Source organism: Nomascus leucogenys, chromosome 23 (assembly GCF_006542625.1).
Source record: "Nomascus leucogenys isolate Asia chromosome 23, Asia_NLE_v1, whole genome shotgun sequence".
Lineage (NCBI taxonomy): Eukaryota > Metazoa > Chordata > Mammalia > Primates > Hylobatidae > Nomascus > Nomascus leucogenys.
Window position 1 is genome coordinate 13,436,049 of NC_044403.1, and position 22,362 is coordinate 13,458,410.

General features: G+C 35.9%; 1 protein-coding gene and 1 pseudogene across 1 annotated transcript in view; one reads left to right on the forward strand and one right to left on the reverse strand.

The window, feature by feature from the left end:
- The window catches only part of PDE3A (phosphodiesterase 3A), a 297,027-nt gene that overhangs the window by 194,529 nt on the left and 80,136 nt on the right, over window positions 1-22,362 (reverse strand). The window lies entirely within an intron of this gene.
- On the forward strand, window positions 19,933-20,531 carry LOC101176669 (annotated as a pseudogene).

The window sequence follows — 22,362 nt, forward strand, 5'->3', positions numbered from 1 at the left end:
TTTGTGCCATCAAGTCCATCAACACAATTATTTCTTTCTTAAGACAAAGTTCTGGTATACTAAAAACAAAAATGACCCTAACAATTAAAATAATGGAGGATACCGAATGATTAGTGTTATGTAAGGAAACAATCTGAGTTTTGCTAACACATGTGGCAGGGATAGAAAAAAAAACAGAAAAAAAAGATTAAAATATGATTTCCAAGAAGACTTGGAGATAGAAGTATTAATAAATTCAGAAAACAAGGACATGCAATTTCCCAAAGTCGTTATTGGCAGACAGTGTCATTTAGAGTTTCCTGAAAGTCTATAAAGAACAGTTCTGCCATGGGAATATCTATTTTGTCTGCCTTCATTCTGAACACTGACCTTTAACTTCAGAACTAAAGTGTTGTTTACAGTTATAGCACTGTTAGGCTGTGTTAAATAATTTACTGTTTTCATTTCCTAGATAACTTACTATTTCCCTATTCCTCCAACATAATATTTCCTTCCAAATGTCATCAAAGATATATGTTGTACCTAAAAATTTATTCTGTTACTCTAGACATTATTCAGTATGCAATGTCTTTTAAAAACATATAAAGGCACCCATGTTTATTAGAAGGGAGATTCCAGTGTTTTTAAACTGAAACAAGTCCTAAGTAATTATTATCGACACCATAGGATTTGAATTAATGTATTAAATTCAGGGTAGCCAGTTTCTATGCTGAATAAGTACACTGCAGATGTGTATATTTTAGGAAAGTAACTGTGAAGGCAATTTGAAAGACTCATTAGAGAGTGGGAGGCTAGAAAGAGAAGACCCTTTGGGACCATGACAACCATCTGAGTGGAGAATGACTAGATGGACTACGACTGTGAGCACAGGGAGGAGTTGACAGACATGAAACTGGCAGGATATTACGACATAATAAAAGTAAGGAATGAAGTTCAGAAGGCAGGCAAAAATGAATCTTGGATGTTTCATCCAAGTAATTAGAAGGGTCTTCATTATTACGGTGGCTAGGAAAATTTGAAAAATATCAGTCATTGCATGTTAAAGAACGGCTTAGAGGTATTTAAGGGTTAAACATGAACAAATATGTCTCAAAATCTGCAAAAAACATATAAAATAATAAGGGTAATCACGTGATTTCTGTTCAGCATCTCTGACTCCTTATACCTGATGTTTAATAATTCTCAAGCATACAATCACTGGGTTCTGAAATGTAGAGAAGAGGCAGTGTGCTTCAAGGCTTTGGATTTCTCCCCCCAATTCAGTGTGGAACTATGAGGACTCAGATAATTAGACCATATTAATGATACACTTAGTGACTGAGTGGCAGCCTCACAGTTTGCAAAATAAGCTACTTAGTAAGCTCTCCTCTAGAATTATTTAACAAAATAACTCCTGCCAGAAAATATGTTTGAACCTTTGAGAGGATGCTTAGTGGCTCTTCCATCCTTTGTGTAGAGAAGTCCTACAAAACCCAATTACAGTACTTGCCAATCCACTACTAACATCCGGTGAACAAACAATTCTTAAGGACTTGTTTTTAATTTCTCTCAACAGAAGTTAGGTTAAAAGTCGCAATAACAAGTGAAATAATTCTCTTAGGTCTGGCATGCTTGAAGCTGTGTATAGAGGGGAACTACAGGGAAGCTGTGTATAGAAGGGGAAGCACAGTGTAACCTGAAAGACCAGGCAGCCCTTGCTGTCAGTGTAATTTGAATCATCTCTGGCATGTTTATATAACCATGATTAGCAAGAATTTACTACATTTCTAATGCCATGCTACACATGTATCCTTATCATTTCATTTAATGTTTACAATCAGTCTTACACATCCCACATTATTGGGCCAATTTCACAGATTACAGAATGAGTTTCAGAGAAGTTAAATAACTTGCTCAAGATCACAGGCAAGTACAGACCATAATCATTGGGCATTCTAATTTTAAGACGGAAGACTAACGATAAGAAGCAACACATACAAATGTAAAATGTACAACATGCAAAATGTTATTGAAAAGAAAGAAAGCATGATTCTGAGACAGCTCAGGGTATGAAAGGGAAGACTCAGAAATCAATTGCAAATGGAAAAAATAAATGTCATAATGAATTTATGTATCGAAATCAATCCTAATAGAACAATGTTGCTATTTTAAAACCTAAACAATGCTATTTAATTTGTTTAAACATAAGGGACAAAATCACAAAGCTGGCTACAAAAAGAAAATGTGCTATTAATTTTATAAGTGTTTCGAGAAATGTTCACATCCACTAAACAACTCTTTTTTTTTTTTTTTTTTTTTTTGAGAAGGAGTCTCGCTCTGTCGCCAGGCTGGAGTGCAGTGGCCCAATCTCAGCTCACTGCAAGCTCCGCCTCCTGGGTTCAAGTGATTCTCCTGCCTCAGCCTCCTGAGTAGCTGGGATTACAGGTGCATGCCACCATGCTCAGCTAATTTTTGTATTTTTAGTAGAGATGGGGTTTCACCATGTTGGCTAGGATGGTCTCCATCTCTTGATCTCGTGATCTACCCAACTTGGCCTCCCAAAGTGCTGGGATTACAGGCAGGAGCCACCGTGCCCGGCCCATTGACCATCTCTTTACTGTCTAAATACCTCAAATATTCAGAATAAAGTAGATATCTTTAAAATATGGAAGAAGTTCAAAATCTAGTAAAAGATAACAGCAAATGTATATGTCAATGTTTTTAATAGTGTATCACATACAAGAATAAAATAAAGATTTTAAAAATCCTCCTTTATATAAGCAAGCATAATAAACTCATTTTTTAAGTCATTTCCTGTGAAAACATCTAGACTATAAATTAACAGAAAGAATACTAGGCAGGAATATAGAAAGTCATTCCTACACTACCTTTATTAATATAAATCATTTCAGAAATAAAGATTCCTAGACATACAAACAAAAAAAAAGCATCATCATTATTCCTTTTATTTTCTTTGTTAAAGGATCTCATTCAGACATTTCACATACTTATAATCTATCATTTTAACCAAGTCTATCTGCCTTTCCTCAAATCAGAAAATTTTAAAAGATGAAAACAACCAATAATTAAGAACTCATGTTTAACAGCAGTCTTCTTTCACTCCCAATTAGATAGAAAAAATTAATGTACCTATTAAACTAACATATAAGTAATTCAACAATCAGGAAAAAAAGCTTTGGAAGGCATATATAACAAAGGCTACCCACCCAACAAGGAGAAAAACAAAGAAGTCTCAAAAAACAAATGAAGTATGTGCATATTTCTGAAAATTTTGAATTCAACTCTGGAGTTCAAATGGCGATTTCTTTTTTGCACTCCTAACTATAAAATGACTTAAGCACACACTGAAGATCTCACTTATCTTTCAAACAAAAAATTGATGAGGGGAAAAGAGAGGTACCTTTAGTAACTGGGACAGGCGGTGATGGCTAAGAAGAAAGCACTTATCCTAAAATTCAAACTTCATCTATCACACACAAAGCCACAATTATTTAGTCATACTTATTAATAAAGTGATTTTTATATTCACATTAGATTTTTCTAGAACAGCAACTACTGAAAAACAGAGCCAGAAACACACAGATACAAAATTGCCTTTTATATGAGACACTTAAAAATACACTAGTCATAATTTAACTTTTAAATAATTTCTTTAAAAGTACACTGAAAATTTTAAAAAGCATTCACATTCAAAGTATTACTCATGACCACTCATTATATCACATTATAATCACTTAAATACAACTCAGCGCACCCTGTTAGATGGTCTACTGAATGGCATCTACTTATTTCATTCACTTCTTCCTCACCTCCTTAAAACAGGAGAATTGTTGCTTTGCATTCAGCAAGAACTCTTAATTATTAGAACCTTTGTTTATATGCTTCATAATATTTGGATTTTTAAAAAATTATTTGCTCATATAAAAAATAGTTTCATTCACAGATTGTAGCTGTCAGTGCTAAGTGTTTGTGCTCCATAGAAGCATCCTGTTTCTTTGCTTGTCTTCCAAGAGTCTGGCTGTCAGGAATTGGAATGGGAACAATTTCCATGTTGCATAACACAGTTCAGTGTACTGGACAAAGGGTGGGGCCTCAGGACTCCAGTGACTATTTGGATAGATCTCTAGGGAACATGCTTTTCAAGAGTGCAAAGAGAGAAAAATAAATGGGCCAGGGGGTCAGGTTTTAACCTGCTGACTTAGTTCATTGGCTCTTCACACTAGGCAACAGGCTCTGCACCACTTCCATTGAAACATGGTTTCTTATCGATCCAAAATCCCCAAAAGGGAGATCTAAGATGAGTAATATTTTTTGGCACAAGTTGGTATTATTTACAACGCTTCCCTGTTCTGGAATACTCTTTTAGATATAGTCTTTCAAGTTCTAAGAAGTAGGAACTGTTTGTCCTATCTTCTTTCCCTATTTCATCCATCTCCAGGACTTTCAACTTTTAAATTTCTTATTTTATTTAGGACATGCTACCATTTTAAATTTTTAAAATAAAAGTACTGGCTGGGCACGGTAGCTCCTGCCTGTAATCCCAGTACTTTGGGAGGCTGAGGCGGGCGGATTACGGGGTCAGGAGTTCCAGATCAGCCTGGCCAGCATGGTGAAACCCCATCTCTACTAAACACACAAGAAATTAGCCAGGCACAGTGGCGCGCACCTGTAGTCCTACTACTCGGGAGGCTGAGGCCGGAGAATTGCTTGAACCTGGCAGGCAAAGTTTGCAGTGAGCCAAGATCGTGCCACAGCACTCCAGCCTGGGTGACAGAGTGAGACTGTCTCAAAAAAAAATTAACAAATAAATAAAATAAAATAAATTTTTTAAAAGTATCTAGAAAATTAACATTCTAAAACACATAAGTACTTAGCTTGGGGAGTTGGTAGAAAGTTTTACTGTCAGAGCTGTGACTGTGTGTAATCCAACAACGTAATATGAACCAATATAAGGGCTACTCTGTTCTTGGAATACATATTCTGCAAAAATGAAAACTATGACATGCTATTAAAGAGAAGAAATTGTTAAGCAACCTCCAACTTCATCGACTTTTATCCTCAGAAAGGAAGATTTGATAAACTTAGACCTGGAATTTAATGAACTATATGTAACTACATATTTTTTAAAAATTGAAAATAAAAATGGGGTATGATGAACCTTAAAACACAGAAGTTATGCACAACAGTTAAACTTCTAATTTCATTTTTAGAATTTCATATTCTCATATGTAACTGCTTCTTAATTCATAATACTGAGATTTGCCAGGGGTATAAATAGAGTGTGACATTTTATCAGTTCATCATGTGGTGAGAATGTTTATCCTAAAATACCTGTTTTTCTCTCTATAAAATATGATTTGATGGTAAATAGTTGGGTATGTCTAGAAAGCTTTGTATAAACAAAGACCACAACTTCTTTGCACATGAGAAACTAATGTCTGTATCCATATGTCTCATTTTATTCAATCCCACATCAGCAATTTATAGTCCTGCACTCAGTCTTCAAGGAGAATGAAAATTTGCATAGTGTACAATCCTGGCCATAGAAATTAGTATGGAATTAGGACCCACCCAAAACCAGATTGGCTTTGAGAGTAATCATGATTCAACTCATGGTAAAACATCTTACCATAATAGCCATCCAGAAAAAAATCTTACTTATATACAGTGTATTTCTTGGGCCTACAGAATGACAGTCATCATACTGAAGTACAGAAAAGATAATTATGATAAAAATTAGCCAAGCAATGGGAAAAAATAACGTGCTAAATATCAAAGTTATTGATCTAAAAAGCAAGAGCTGAAAAAATAATTCCAATATTGATTTACCAAGTGGCAGTGAACCTTGTTAAGTGAATATATTGCTTTCTAAGTAAATATAACCCTCATTTTGAAGGGGATATATTAAATTTGTGGATCTATTGAAATACCATTTAAAGTATCACAGGCATACTCTGTTGAATTATTATGCAATTATATTTGTGTGCATTCCATATAATGTTAATAAGGGCAATAAAATTTCCCATCATTTCAATGATACAGGGCACTTTTTCTTTTGGAAAAATAGTCACTCTGAGAACAGAGCCATCTAGTGGCAAGTGCAGAATAATGATTACAACATAAAATTAACTGTGAGCCTAACAGTATCATTAATAAATATTATTATTAACAACCTAAACTAAGTGGTAATGAATATTAATGTTCTGCTTTTCAGATAAAGGAATTAAGTGAAAAATCCAGCTATAAAGGGTGTACACATTCTTTATACCATATGGTCTTCATTTCGTAAAATAAAAAAGTCTAAAACAAGAATTACACACACATATATAATACATATACACACAAACACACAGACACAAAACAAAGGAACTATGCCAAAGTATAAACAGTTTCCCAGCCTGGGAAGTGAGATTAAGTACGTTTTGTCCCCTTCTTGATGTTTTTCTGCATTTTCCTCAGGAGGTACATACTACTTTTGTAAGTAGAAAATGTAGTATTTAAAAATATATTGGGAGAGTACTGGAAGAAATATGAAAACAACAAGAGCAGATTCACTAATCTTTCAGAAAATATATTTTCCATTTGCAACTATACATCCTTGTAGCTCTAGAGACTGTTTGCTATAAGAAAAATAATACCTTGTGATATATTTACCATAGGCTTAGATGATTCTTCATCTAGGAATAAATCACAACATGCTTAGATATTAGATATACAGCATTAAGATTTGAGCAACAAATAACAAGTATAACATAATTATGTTGAGTTTTAAAAATACATACAAATTACTTATCTATATACTAATATTGCAAAAAACACGGTGAGGTAGAAAAGGAACAGATAATTATTTTCATTTTATAAAGAAATGGAGATTTACACACAGCACATATTTATCTCTAGCTCTGTCACTGATGAGTTAAAAGTCTTCTGACTCCTAGTCTATTGCTTTTCAGACTATAATAATTTTGATACCTGGAACTTAAAAATATCTGTAGTTATTTTCATGCTTATTCTCAAAAAGTCTCATTGGTGGCAATAGCTACTCTTCTTATTCCTCTCTTTAGATAGACACAGATGATGTACTATAACTGAGATAATTTATCATGGGCATAATCAAGAGTACAGATTTGCCAGGTGCAGTGGCTCATGCCTGTAATCCCAGCACTTTTAGGGGCCAAGACAAGAGGACTGTTTGAGGCCAGGAGTTTGAGACCAGCCTAGGCAACACAGGGAGACCCTATCTCTACAAAAAAATTAAAAATTAGCCTGGCATGGTGGTATACTCAGGAGGCTGAAGTAGAAGGATCCCTTGAGCCTGGAAGGTCAAGGCTACAGTGAGCCACGATCCTGCCACTGCACCCCAGCCTAGATGACAGAGTGAGATGCTGACTCAAAGATTAAAAAAAAAGTATAGCTTTTACTTTCTTAAAGTATGTTGATATTTTACAAATGAGTACCAAATTGCATGAAAGCTTGAAGTAAATGTTTAGAGTAAATGAAGAATAAAAGAAAACTTTAGACATTGAAAATAACATTTTTTAAAATCCAAAAAATCAAACTAAAATTTAAAATAGAGCGAACAAATCAGAATTATCTAAACGGCAACTCTGAAGAGAAAAAGACAATTATTAAAAGGGGTCCATTACTGACCCTAATCTTCACAAACAACCACAAAGAAGTTCGATTTTTGTTGCTGTTGCTGTTGTTGTTGTTTTAGATGAAGTCTTGCTTGTTGACCAGGCTGGAAAACAGTGGCACAATCTCAGCTCACTGAAATCTCTGCCTCCCAGGTTCAAGCGATTCTCCTGCCTCAGCCTTCTGAGTAGCTGGGACTAGAGGTGCAAGCCACCAGGCCCAGCTGATTTTCATATTTTTAGTAGAGGTGCGGTTTTGCCATGTTGGCCAGGCTGGTCTCGAACTCCTGACCTCAAGTGATCTGCCCATCTTAGCCTCCCAAAGTGCTGGGATTACAGGGATAAGCCACCACGCCTGGCCTCTAGAAGTTCAATTTTTAATCTTCCTGATATTCAAAATTGATTTGGAAATTCCGGGGCTAATTACTTGTCAATGATAAGAACACTTTTCTCATATTTTCAACCTAAAATTAAAAGTTATACGTGAGATCCAAGATTAATAATAACCCTGTTTGGTGGTGCCAACTCTATCTACACCTAAGTAGCACCCAAAGTGAGACATGCAGCAGGGAGGTGGCCAAAAAAGGTGCTTCGTCACTTCATCTCTTTTCCTTCCTTCAGTATTCCTTTCATTCCCATTCTAATTGATATTTTTAAAACCTTCTAATACTATTTATATTCTGATACACTGCAGATAGATAATAATAAGCCGTTTTGGGGAAAAGATAGGCTATTATCAACATAGACTTTGACATTTTTACTGATATCTGTATCTTATGCACTTGGTAAACCAACTGGGAAAAATTCATTACAATTTGCTACAAGAGTATTTTAATAGGAATCAAGGCTTTTAAGAAAACAATAATCAATAATCATCATCATCACCATCATCCCTTTTAGTTACTGGGTTGGACCCAAAGCTTAATATGCATTACCTAGAGAAAGAAGTAGATGAATGATTATCTTTATCTAGTTTTTCTAGATAAGCCTATAGTTCTGTTTTTTATCTTTATGTAAAATTAAAGAAGAAAAACATAGAAGCAAATGTGCTATATATATTACTGCTTCCAAAATTTCAATTATTCACATAGCGATTACCTTGGTGATTCTACCATGTTACGGGCCAGCCACCCATAATATTGTACACTTAGTCTTCTTCTGTAAATAAAATTTTGTTTCCAATTGGATTTATTTTTTAAAACTTTATGTCACTACTTAAATGGAAACTCAGTAATACTTCATATAAGTACAAAGTGGCCATAAAACTAAAGTCAAGGAAAGACAATGCTATCTCTTTCAATTCTCACAGGATCCTCTTTTTTTTTTTTTTTTTTTTTTTTTTTTTTTTTTTTTTTTTCTGACAAACACTGCTAGCCTGAGGCCTGCTCTCTGCTGCAAAGATAATCAGTGAGGGTTGGAGGAACATGACAGCATCCTAGCTCCAAGGTGAGATCTGCTCCCCTTATCTTAATCAGTAACATTAGAGAAGTGAAAAGCAAATAATTTAGCAAACACTTAATATTATATACCAGCATATCTGGTTACATGTAAAACAATCTTTTGTATCACCACTGATACGGACTCTACATTTCAAGAAATACTGTAGCCTATTATACTAGGTATGCATTACTGAAGTCAAAAGTTATATTTTATCAAGAATGATGGTGGTTAAGCTAAACACAGAATGGCATTCATCCATGATCTGAATGACTGAGGGAAACTAGTGTTTGCTTGTGTGAATGGCAGTAGTGAGCCATGAAAAGGGGGTAGCAGGGGCATGGAGGCTACAGAACTCCTCTGAGATCGCCAAGTCCCACTTCCCTACTTAAACTGATGAACCACACAGGCTTTAAAATAATCAGGCTGAAGCCATCTTTTCAGATGCAAACATTTTAAGGAAAATTTGCTAATAATCTTGAGAAGACTACTAAGTTTACTTTCCATAATGAAAAAGTAGTATTGTCTTTATTCTAACTAATCAGTTATGTGAATTCTACCATGCCATTACCATATACAACTTTCATACTATTCCAAAAGCTTAAAGATTTATCGGATTTTAATTTTTCATATTGCATTCTTCTTATAAACTATGTATGAGATGCTTCAGAAAAGCACATATATCTTTCTTGATACCATCCTATTTCTCCAATTACTCATTGCCTAACAATATTTTGCCTTTAATAAATTACATTGTATGCTTTCAGCCAATGAATTGACATTATTGTGGATTATTTACTTGCAGGTTATTAAAACAAGCAGTATGAAAGAAGAAAATTACTAAAATGAATTAATGAACAAATGTGTGCCAACTCTTTATTGGCCATCAACTCCATCCCCATTTTTCTGATTCACAGGAGGCAGGAAGACTCTAAACTACATTTTTTTTTATCCTTAGCCAGCTGGCTTCTTGTCAGGTCCTGCCAGTGATTAGAGATTTGAAGGTGGAAGAAGTATAGGTTATTTTTTTCTGCTGAGGTAACAGCAGCAGGGGACTACTGACAGCCACTGTAGGTGACTATGGTATCCAGCCTGATAGTTTCACAGATATTAGTAGTATTGGCTCCTAGAAGACTGCTGTGCCACAATGGCACAATGCTGTTTTAATACTGCAGCAGAAGCACCAGCCTCTCCTGCAACTCAGTATCAAACACGATTTCACGGCCTCCAGCCTTGGGTGGTAACAGCCTTCTGATACCTGGATAACAGCCCTTTCTCTCTTTTGTACCTCCAGTCCTTCTGTTATCACTGTAATTGATTCCTTTCATTCAATATCTTACTGCTTATATTAGAGTAGGTTCTGATTTTCTGAGCAGGCACTACTGATACACAATAAAACCAGTATAACTCAAAAGTATATTATCTTCCCATCAATAATGGTACCAAATTGAAAATTTTTGAAGTATGTATTTCAGATTAATGCTATGAAATCTTTGACTGTATGTGTATGAATGTACACACACTAAAATATGAAGAACATGCTCTACGATGTAAAATAATCTCTTGATGGTGAAATTATACATTATTTTTTCTTCATATATCACTAGTAACAAACACATTAAAAGGTATATGTAAATTTAAAAAGATAGAAATTATGCTAATAACCTCATAATGTCTTTAAAATTTTTACCTTATACACATAACATACTTATACTTATTTTATATATTTTCTGCCTTTAAGGCTTTCCATAAGGATGATTTTCTGTTTGTAACAAGGTATAGTAGGAGGACCATGGGGTTTGGAGTTGGAAAGGTTTCACAACTATCCTAGTCATAACTCTAAAATATCAATAAAAATCTACCTCTGGGATGGTTGAAAATTTTACATGAAATTATGGATATTAAAAAGTATTTATAAAAATATAAATGTCTTATATTTTCCACCCATTATTTCCTTTTGTTAAACAGTAACTTGATACACACTCAATGTACAAAATTATAAATAACAGATGTATATTGTACAAATTTTCGGAAGTACAAAGAAACACTAAACTGGGAAGGAAAAGTCATCCATAATTTCTCCATCTGATAAGAAAGCACTGCTAACATTTGACTTATTTCCATCACTCTTGCATCTAGGCATTTTTATTTATCTATTTTTATACCCTTTTCTTTTTGTATAAATTCAAATTTTGTGCCTTCTTAAGGTTTAACTATAAGCATTTTTCAATCATTCTGTGAACCACAGTAAACACCATGTTAATGACTATATAATGTAGTGTAGACAACAGTCTGATGGCCTCAAAGGCTGTATCCATGCAAAAAAATGGACAGTATCCTAATGTCTGTCTTTGCTTTTCACTGGAATAGCTCTATGTTTCTGAATCTTACGTTTCTGACTCTTAGGAAGGACAGCTTGTCTTCCTATCTACCAGACAAGTAGAGCAAAACTGAGGGGCTTTCTCTGGGGGGCTTTCTTTTGCTCTTCTTGTCTGACAGTAGTTAGAAAGACAAGAATGGCATTCTTTCCAGTTTTATCTGCTTATAGCAGTGAAAAATCCTCCCAGACAGGCAGTAGGCTGAATGTCACCACAGTTTTCTGCATACATCTTTTCCTGTGTTTCTAAGGGCACATTAGTAAGAAGGAGGGAGCGAACTACTGACCAGATGCTATTTCTAAACTGTAACCGAGCACACTCTTAAACCTATACAAAAAGATTTGTCTAATGTTATATATTCATCCCAAAATTGTTTTTTTTGGTTAAGCTTAATATTTATATACCTCGATAAAACTCAGGATAAGTAAAATGACTATTCTTGAAAAAACAAGGAAATAGTGGCAACAAACTCAATACTACATCAGATAGAAATGGGAACTGCAGAGGCATATATGAGTCAATCAATAGTAGGACTTCCAGGAAACATATTAACAATCTTGAGGCAAAGCTACAAAGGCACCAAGCACTGCTCTTTGTACTTTTGCAATAAGCAGGACAGCTAACTGCTTTATAAATAATACATCTATGTGAAGATGAACATGTACAAAATGATGAAAATTCACTAGTATATAAAATGATTCAAATTTCTGAAATGAAGAAAAAAATCTAGAAATATTTTTGAAGAAAAAAGGTAAATGATAATATCTGTCAATTAGTAAAGTTAGTATCTAAAGGAATCTCCAAAATAATCATAATAGCTAACTGTATAAATAAATAACATTGCAAAAACTTACTGAGAAGATAGGCTCAAAATGCAGCAATTTTAGAGAAATAACCTTTCTAAATGGCAATCTATGTGACATGTTAATTAATTTAATCAGGGCATAGTTCAGAAGTTCTTTTTAAAAAAATTTTTACAGCATAGCAATAAACCAACTATGACATATTTAATTATGTTACAAGTTATTTTTTAACAGATATAATAACTCAGATAAGAAAATGTTCTACTTTTAACCTACCAAAAGTAGATTAACCCTTACTTTGAATGCAGACATTATATCCCTTTCTATCTAGTTGCATTGAAACTTAAGGAAATCTGTATTCTATTCTGGGTCAACCACTAAGATAACATTATATAATAATTTATATATATAATGTGTGTATACAGAATTACAGTTAAAATATTTTGCATAACAAAAAATAAAACACAGGAATTAAGTTGTGCATATAAGCAAATATTTTTATGTATTATATGCATGTATATGCATAAATTTTACTTCATATATGCCTTGTTTTATCCATAAGTGAAATACTACAAGTATAATACTACTGGGAGCCCTAGAAAAATCTAAGCTACCCATGTAAATATAAGGTCTCAGTATAGCAATGTTAACACTAAAAGCAAAGCTAAATGAAAAAGAAAATTTAGAATAGAATAATATAAATAGAATAATAATAATAAATAGAAAAATTTCCCTGCTCAGAATTAGGAAATAGAATACTTTTTCTGTAGTGTATTCCATATTAGAAAGGAATTCCTTTGCCACTCAATGTCCTTGCTTAGATTTTGCTTGAAATTTTCTTGCTATGTGAATTGTCAGGTTTTGTTTGTTTTATGTGGTTTTTGTTTTTTGTTGGAAATAGATGCATTTCTGATAAAGAAGTGTTTGATTTGACTGTAAAAAGAAGGATTAAAGGGATTTCCTGGAAGGAGGCTTTGGTATAACTCAACCAAGGGAAGAGAAAGCAAAAGCTAAGGCTACTTGATAAAGCATCTCTATGCTTAGTCTGAGAGAGAACAGTTATTCTCAGTATGGTCCCCAGCTGGCAAACTCATGCAAAAGCATAAGCCCTTTGCTTGATTCCTGCGGGCAAATCCATAGCTTTAATTCTTTTTACCAGTCATTAAGTGCTATTCTGTAAAGATAAAAGGGAGCTATAAAGGATTATTAAACTTCTAATAAACTGAAATAACCAAATTACTAGTTGCACCCCCATGCAATGTTTGGCAACTCTACCCATGGACACACATACACGTAATTGTATTTCCAGCAAATTTTTGGTAATAATTCTTTATTACAGCATTACTATAGCTAGAGTATTGTACAGAGTTGGTCATGTTTTTAATTACCGGAACTCTGGTCTGTTATTATAAGTTGGTTTTGCTTTGGAGCTAGCGATTTAGGTTACATAGGGTTTGGTTCATGCTGCAATACAGAGAAATACATGTTTCCATCAATATTTGGGGCATATAATTTCCTAAGAAGTCAACTTTATGGCTTGAATTGAAACACTAATACTTGTTTTATCAAATTCTCCCCAAATTTGTTTGTATAGTATCTCTTTGGTGGTATGATATATTACACAAGCAAACTAACCCCCAGGGAACATATTACAAAATTTAGCATTTTAAAATTCTACCTGCTTATGTATTTTAGCAAACTTAAGCTATCTGACTTATTCCTGTCACTCAGCAAACTTATTTAAAGCAAAACATAGTAAATGCTTCCAATTCTCTCTAAAGGTTCTAAAATATATACTCTCTGTGCTCATCGAAGGAGTGCTGCTAAAGAGATGATCCCTCCATGAGGGAACCTACAGGTTGTCGTGATGTCCTGGATATAAATATTAAAATGGACAGTTCATTTTCAGTCATTTCATAAAATTTAACATTTATTCTCATGTATTTCTTTAATTAAGGAAAAATACCATCTATTGTGGTCAAATGCCAATTTATCATTAAGTATGTTACATTGATAGGAATGTTCCAGGGATCAACGCTTTGATACAGGAAAGCTTTAGATACATCACACAGTAACAGTACCTAAAATCTGTTCAGGCAGACCCAAGAAGAGTTATCTGAATGGATTATACTACTTTCCACCTCTTAGACCTTTCCCAATCTTTTTAATGTTTTTAAATACTCAAAAACATCATGCTACAAAAGAAAAGGAGAGAAATAGGAGAGGAACAATTAATAAGATGTTTATCTGTTTGTTGATGGTTAGAAAGCTTACTAATTTTAGAATAAACATAGAGACATGACAGGGATTTACTGAAAAGCAGGCTACCCTTTCCTAGTAAATACTGAATTCCATAACAAACAAGAGGGCTTGCTCACACATTCTTTCATCTTAATTTATTTGGCAAGCATCTGGTGCATGCCTACTACATGCCAGAATCCTGCTACAAGCACTATTCTTTAGCAATGAGCAAGATAAAGCCAATGAAATCTAATTAAACTAAAGAGCTCTGCATAGTAAAAGAAACTACCAACAGAGTAAACAGACAATCTACAGAATGGGAGAACATTTTTGCAAACTATGCATCTGACAAGGGTCTAATATCCAGCATCTGTAAGGAAACTAAATTCACAAGAAAAGAACAAACAACTCCATTAAAAAGTGGGCAAAGAACATGAACAGACACTTTCAAAAGAAGACATACACGTGGCCACAAGCATATGAAAAAAAGCTCAACATGACTGATCATTAGAGAAATGCAAATCAAAACCACAATGAGATACTATCTCACACTAATCAGAATGACCATTATTAAAAAGTCAAAAAGTAACAGATGCTGGTGAGGCTGTGGAGAAAAAGAAATACTTATACACTGCTGGTGGGAGTTCAGCCACTGTAGAAAGCAATGTGGCGATTCCACAAAGAGCTAAAAACAGAACTACCATTCAACCCAGAAATTCCATTACTTGGTATATACCCAAAGGAATATAAATTGTTCTGTCATAAAGACAAATGCACATGTATGGTCACTGCAGCACTATTCACAATAGCAAAGACATGGAATCAACCTAAATGCCCATCAATGGTAGACTGGATAAAGAAAATGAGGTACATGTACACCATGGAATACTATGCAGTCATAAAAAATGAGATCATGTCCTGTGCAAGAAAATGGATGGAGCTAGAGGCCATTATCCTTAGCAAACTAACACAGGAACAGAAAGTCAAACACCACATGTTCTCACTTATAAATGGCAACTAAATGATGAGAACACATGGACACATAGAGGGGAACAACACACACTGGGGTCTATTGGAGGCTGGAGGGTGGGAGGAAGGAGATGATCGGGAAAAATAAATAATGGGTACCAGGCTCAATACCTGAGTGCCTAAATAATCTGTACAACAAACCCCCATGACCTGAGTTTACCTACATAACAAACCTGCACATGTACCCCTGAACTTAAAAGTTAATAAACAAACAAACAAGCAAACAAACAAAGCCCTCCTCTTACTGAGCTTACATTCTCGTTAAAGAAGGCAGCCAATAAGAAAACAACATGTCAGCTGGTAATACAAACAATGCAGAAAAATACAGTTAGGTAAAGATAGAGTGGTGAGGGTAAGTGTATTCATGAGGAAAATTGGAGCACAGGCAAGAAAGTGAAAAAATAATCTATGTGTACATTGGAAAAAAGTACATTCCAGGCAGAGGAAACAGAAAGCGCAAAAAATCCAAGGTAAAGGTATGCTTAACAGGTTCAAGCAAGAGCCAGGAGCTGATGTGACTAGAGCGAGTAAATGGGGAAAGTGTTACAACATGAGGGCAAAGATATCACAGGGAGACAGATGATGGCTGAGCTCATTGCCTGGGTGAAGAATGTTAAATTTTCTTCTGAATGAGAGTTGGTGCAATTGCAAGATTGCAGAGAAATGGCATGGTCTGATTCACCTTTCAAAGGATTAGTTCTGCCACTGTGTGATGAGTAAACTGTAAGGAGGCAAGAGTGGAAGCAGGCAACAGATAATTCCAGCAACAGATGATAGTAACTGTGTAGATAGTTAAATGGTGAGACTCTAGATATTTTGAAGTCAGGTGGAATAAGATTTTCAGATAGATCAAATCTGAGATGTAAGAGAAACAGAGCTAGGAAGGAGGACTCAGAGCAACTGGAAAAATCTAATGGGATTATCAATGTGTCAACAACATGATTTCCCGAACATGATCCCTACTTATATTCAAAACAACGACAAAAAGTATCTAACATTTTACAGGCTTTTCCTCTCTGGCTTCTTTAAGCAAAAATTGAACTTTCTATTTTACTTAGTTCTTAGATACTTTTGACAAATCATCGTTCTCTCTTTCCACTGTTTTTGCCACCTGTATACCGGTACCTCAGCAAACGACTTCTACATTACCAAGTTTGGGCCAGGCACAGTGGCTCAAGCCTGTAATCCCAGGTGTTGGGTAGCCAAAGCAGGCAGATCACCTGAGGTCAGGAGTTCGAGACCAGCCTGGCCAACATGGTGAAACCCCGTCTCTACTAAAAATACAAAAAAAAATTAGCCGGGCATGGTGGCGGTCACCTGTAATCCCAGCTTCTCGGGAGGCTGAGGCAAGAGAACTGCATGAGCCTGGGAGTTGGAGGTTGCAGTGAGCTGAGATCTTGCCATTGCACTCCAGCCTGGGCGACAAAGTGGGACTCAGTCTCAAAAAAAAAAAAAAAAAAGCATTATCAAGTTTTGTCATCCAAAACCAGTCAATCACAAATCTGGGAAATAAAAACTCAACTTCATTGTGGTTGGCTTTTAAATCCCTTGCACTTACAGATTCAAAACAGTGGTGTAGGCAGGCATTAAATAAGAGTACGATGGCATTCTTTCTGAAGATGCCTAAAGGCAGAGGCTAAAAAACTCTTTAAATATTATCAAGACAGCATTGAGGAAGTACTGCAAGAAGAATTAGCAGTGTCTTTAGCAGGTGAATAAGGTGCATAATTCCCTACTTGGGGCCCCTTCAGGTAATCAAGGTAACATGGTCTGAGCCACCAAAAGAGTGCACGGGTCAGAAGCCATTCAGTGTCAGGTGGCTGGCATGCTTCCCTTCCACGTGTTTACTGTCTATAGCTGATGTCTATCATTAAGTTAAAGTCAAATGATCCACAGCCCATGATGAGAGGATGACTGTTGCATAATTCTATCAGCATTCCCCCAGGTGGGTTTTGCAGATCATTAACCACATAAGATTCCCTGAGATGGAAAAAAGCTTCTCTGATCAAACAAATACAGCAAATGTTCTATCTTGCATTCCTTCTGTAAAAATTTACAATGTTCTTTCCTTAGAGGTTTTGTCAAGTCCTGCGGTAACTAAACCATTAACTGCTTAACTAGCATTTCCCAAACTTGTTTTACCAATGAGTAAAGAAAACAAGAATAGTAATCTGAAAAAGGAGAAGAGGATGACCACTGCAAAGGAAAACTGTCAAAACTTGGTGAATGATTTAATGAATGGATGAGAGAGAGAGATATTGAAGATGACTTCAGTTCTAATGCTGATGACCAGAAAAGGGAGAAAAATATACATTAAGACAAATGACTTCCAAATTCTAAAAAATTATTTTGTTTCAATTACACTCATCAGGCATGATCGCTATGTTCCACGTGCTAAATCAGGCACTAAGAAGAACAATGAACAAGAAAGAGACTAATCTTGCATCTGCACGCATTAGACTATATGAACCACGATGAGAACTAGTCTGATGCATGCAGAGGAATGCCATAATTCAGGAGCACTAATATTTTACTGAGATTAAGTACTCCCTTTGGGAATATGGAAAGCATTGTCCAGGGAAGCATTCCAAGAAGTAACATCTAAGCTGAGACCTATGGGGGCAGAGCATTTTGGTCAGGTGATGAGAGAAACTGTTCAGATACAAAAGCAAGGCAGACTGATCAGATGAAGAGCCAGTGAGTCAGGGCTAAACTACACAACAAAGAGAAATGTGGTTAAGTGTGAGCATCCCACACAAGATGAAAAGGTGAAACACAGTTAAATAAACAACTGTGTGTCATGTACAACTGCAACCACGTTATAGGCACAGATATTTCTAAATGAATATAAAATCCGACTCTTTCCAAAAGAAATCAAACACATTCATCTCACACATGAGAAGATTCTTCTAGATGCTGGGGTGCCATGTATTGTGGCAGAATTAAAGGAAAGGAAATAAATCACCTTTTGCTTTGGGATCCTTCTCACATTCAAAAAGGTCACTGGCCCTTTCTCCCACAAAAAATTAAAAACTGTAAGTGAATGAGGCTGGGTGTACTTGCTTACGCCTGTCATCCCAGCACTTTGGGAGACTGAGGTGGGCAGATCACTTGAGACCTGGAAGGCCGAGGTGGGTGGATCACTTGAGGCCAGAAGTTTGAGACCAGCCTGGCCAACATGGCAAAACCCTGTCTCTACTAAAAATACAAACATTACCTGGGCTTGGTAGCGCACACCTATAATCCCAACTACTTGGAAGGCTGAGGCAGGAGAATCGCTTGAACCCAGGAGGCAGAGGTTGCAGTGAGCTGAGATGGCACCACTGCACTCCAGCCTCAGAGACAGAGCAAGACTCCACCTCAAAAAAATTAAAAATAGAAAATAAAAGACCATTGAATAGCTGAATAGTTAGGAAAACTGTTAATACACTGGGGTCTGAAACATTCTTTGTTTGGAAGTTTTAACCAGATTCTTAAATACCTGACACTTTACTATGACTTCTGTCTTCCACAGCCTTTTGCAAGTGATCAAGGCACATTTCCAAATACTAGAATTTTTGCTGACAAATCTGAAGGGATTAAAAGGTAACTACTAGATTTAAACAGTGAGCTTTGTAAAACTGAAACTGCAAGCAACCTTCTGCAGATAACTGAGCTTTTTTACTTGTTCACCTTCACACTGTGATTCAGCTGAAGTTAGAAACTGTTTCTTGCCTTGAACAAGTTCTCAGACCAAGTCAGAAGGCAGAGTTCTCGTGTATCCAAGTAAACTCAATTTTTGTTTGGTGTCCACTTGCTGTTATGCTATTCTTCAAATCCCTAGTGAGACTTGACCAGCTCAACATTCTAACATGTATCTTCATTTGTTATAAAAACACATTACTCATCAAAATATAAGCCCATTCCCATACAGCATATTTGATACACCAGGGTGCAGCCAAATTCTAGATGACTCTTGGTTGAAGACAACTTGAACTACTCCTTCTAACACTTTTAGCCAATTCTGCATTTCAACAGCATTCTCTCAAATGTTAAAGTAACATGTAAAGGAGCATTGTCCATTTTAGGCATCAAACTTGTTCATCTTTTATAATATTCCACGAATATCTTTTTCACTTTTCTCAAATAAAAGACAGCTTCAAGCTGAGTTTTCTATTTTAAACACAATTATTAAAGTATATTGGTGTCCAGTGGGCTCAACAGAAATATGTGAAAATTTATTTTTACCTAGTTGGCTAAAAGATTCAAGAATATGGCACTGTCTCTTTTACAACCTCTTTGAAATTGGAATCCCAAAAGTCAAGGGAAAGGGCTAATTCACATCTGTGACCTATTGGCCCCTGGATGACAGGGACTAGGTCCCATTCACTGCTGTGTCCCCAGTGTTTAGCATAAACCTCACAATTCTGAGAAACCAGACAACTCTAGTGAGCACTCAATATATAATTATTGAATAAGTAAACAAACTAATGCAAAGCATCAAGCTCAACAAAATAAAGCATCATAAATGGCAATGTTGGGCTGTGATGCATTGTGGGAAAGGAGCAGCACCAAATCCAAGATGGCACCAGCAGAAGGCTGATGAAGGAGCTTGAAGAAATACGCAACTGTGGAATGAAAAACTTCCGTAACTTCCAGGTAGATGGAGCTAATTTATTGACTTGGCAAGGGCTTATTGTTCCTGACAACCCTCCATATAAGGGAGCCTTCAGAATCGAAATCAACTTTCCAGCAGAGTACCCATTCAAACCACCGAAGATCACACTTAAAGATCTGTCACCCAAACGTCCACTAAAAGGGGCAAGTCTGTCTGCCAGTAAATTAGTGCTGGAAACTGGAAGCCAGCAACCAAAACTGACCAAGTAATCCAGTCCCTCATAGCACTGGTGAATGACCTGAGCATCCACTTCAGGCTGACACAGCTGAATAATACTCTAAGGACCGTAAAAATTTCTATAACAATGCTGAAGTTTACAGAGAAATAGCGGGAAAAGTGACCTGTGGACTAAAATCCGCCACAATTGGTTCCAGTAAATGTGAGCAGAGACCCCGTGCAGTGCATTCAGATACCCCACATAGAAGGACTCTGTGGAAACTGACACGTGCCACCGCCTACCACTTTGGCAGTTACTAACTTTCTACAGTTTTCTTAATCAAAAGTGGTCTAGGCAACCTGTAAATAAAGGATTAAAAATTTAAGATTTTCTAAAAAATAAATAAAAATAAAAAATAAATGACAATGTCTGTAAATGAAACAAACTCTGGTTGGAAAAACAAAAATGTGGTGTAGAAATATTTTGCTGTATTTTGCCTCATAAAATTTTATTTTCTTAAGCAACTATAAAGATAAATTAAGGCTTGTCTAACACTTAAAAGAACTGGAATAACACAGATTATTACTTCATCAAAAGGCAGAATCACTAGGAGAAAAGGTGATTCCTCTATATTCCAATCTTCTCTTCCTAGGGGACAATTTGAGTGGGAAATCTTTTCACTATTTAGATCTGGACCGTCCTGCTAATAAAATACAATGTTGAAATGGCTAAATCACATTGGCTGCTATGCAATAAATTTTTTTAGCTACAGCATTGCTTTTACAAAGTAGCTTTTACATACTTAGCAATCCAGCAGGTGATAAACACATATGTTAAGAAGGATTAATGCACTTTAATGGAGGAAGTAGGAAGCCAAAATAAATTCCATTTAAATAGATTAACTGAATCTTTTGTAACAAGACCTCTTTTAAAATGCATGGAAACAGACATTGGTAAACTGTCTTCTTTCAAAACGTAATGTGGTAATCCCAACTACTCAGGAGGCTAGGGCGTGGGGAATGCTTGAGCCCAAAAGTTTGACACCAGCCAGGGCAATACAGCAAGACTCCATCTCAAAAAAAAAAAAAAACCAAAAAACTTTTAAAATAAAAACCTTAAATAACGTAATGCAGATTACCCTTTACAAATAAAATTTTTTAGTGACTTTAAGAAACACCAGTATCATCAATATTAGAAATTATGTAGGTAAGTGCCTGCATTCATATCCAAATTCATGAAAAGAGAAGGAAACCATTCATGTTTTGAAAACCAAGGCGTTAATACTAAAACGTCTTAACTTCAAGTTACTTTGGAGTACTTTATTCAGAAAAGTCTGTTAACAAAAGTAACATACCTACCACAGAATTTTCGTAGGTTACAATACTGTCCTCTTCACTAATGCCCCCGCCGCCGCCAGACTGAGTTTCGCTCTTGTTGCCCAGGCTGTAGTGCATTGGCGCGATCTCGGCCCACAGCAACCGCCGCCTCCCGGGTTCAAGCGTTTGTCCTGTCTCAGCCTCTTGAGTAGCTGGGATTACAGGTGCCCATCACTACGCCCGGCTAATTTTTGGTATTTTTAGTAGAGACGGGGTTTCACCATGTTGGTGGCCAGGCTGGTCTCAAAATCCTGACCTCAGGTGATCCACCCACCTTGGCCTCCCTAAGTGCTAGGATTACAGGCGTGAGCCACCACCTCTTCACTAATTTTATCCCATGTTTTTGTGTAAATGGAATTCACTGTCTACTTTGAAAGGATGACCATCAGTTTCCTAGAATGGACAGCCTTAATATTACTAATGGAGTTTTAATATATGGTTAATGGGTTCCTCGCTGTGACTTCCCATCTCAGTAAATGACAGATCCATCCTTCCAGTCTCTCCGAATGCAAATCCACTAGTGTAAGAGAATGTAGGAAAAACCTGTGTTTCTCCTACTCTCACACATCACTCAGCACTTCTGACACCAGATTCTTCAACAGACACCAGCTGAGCATCCTCTAATTCAATTCAATCCTAACACTATCCAC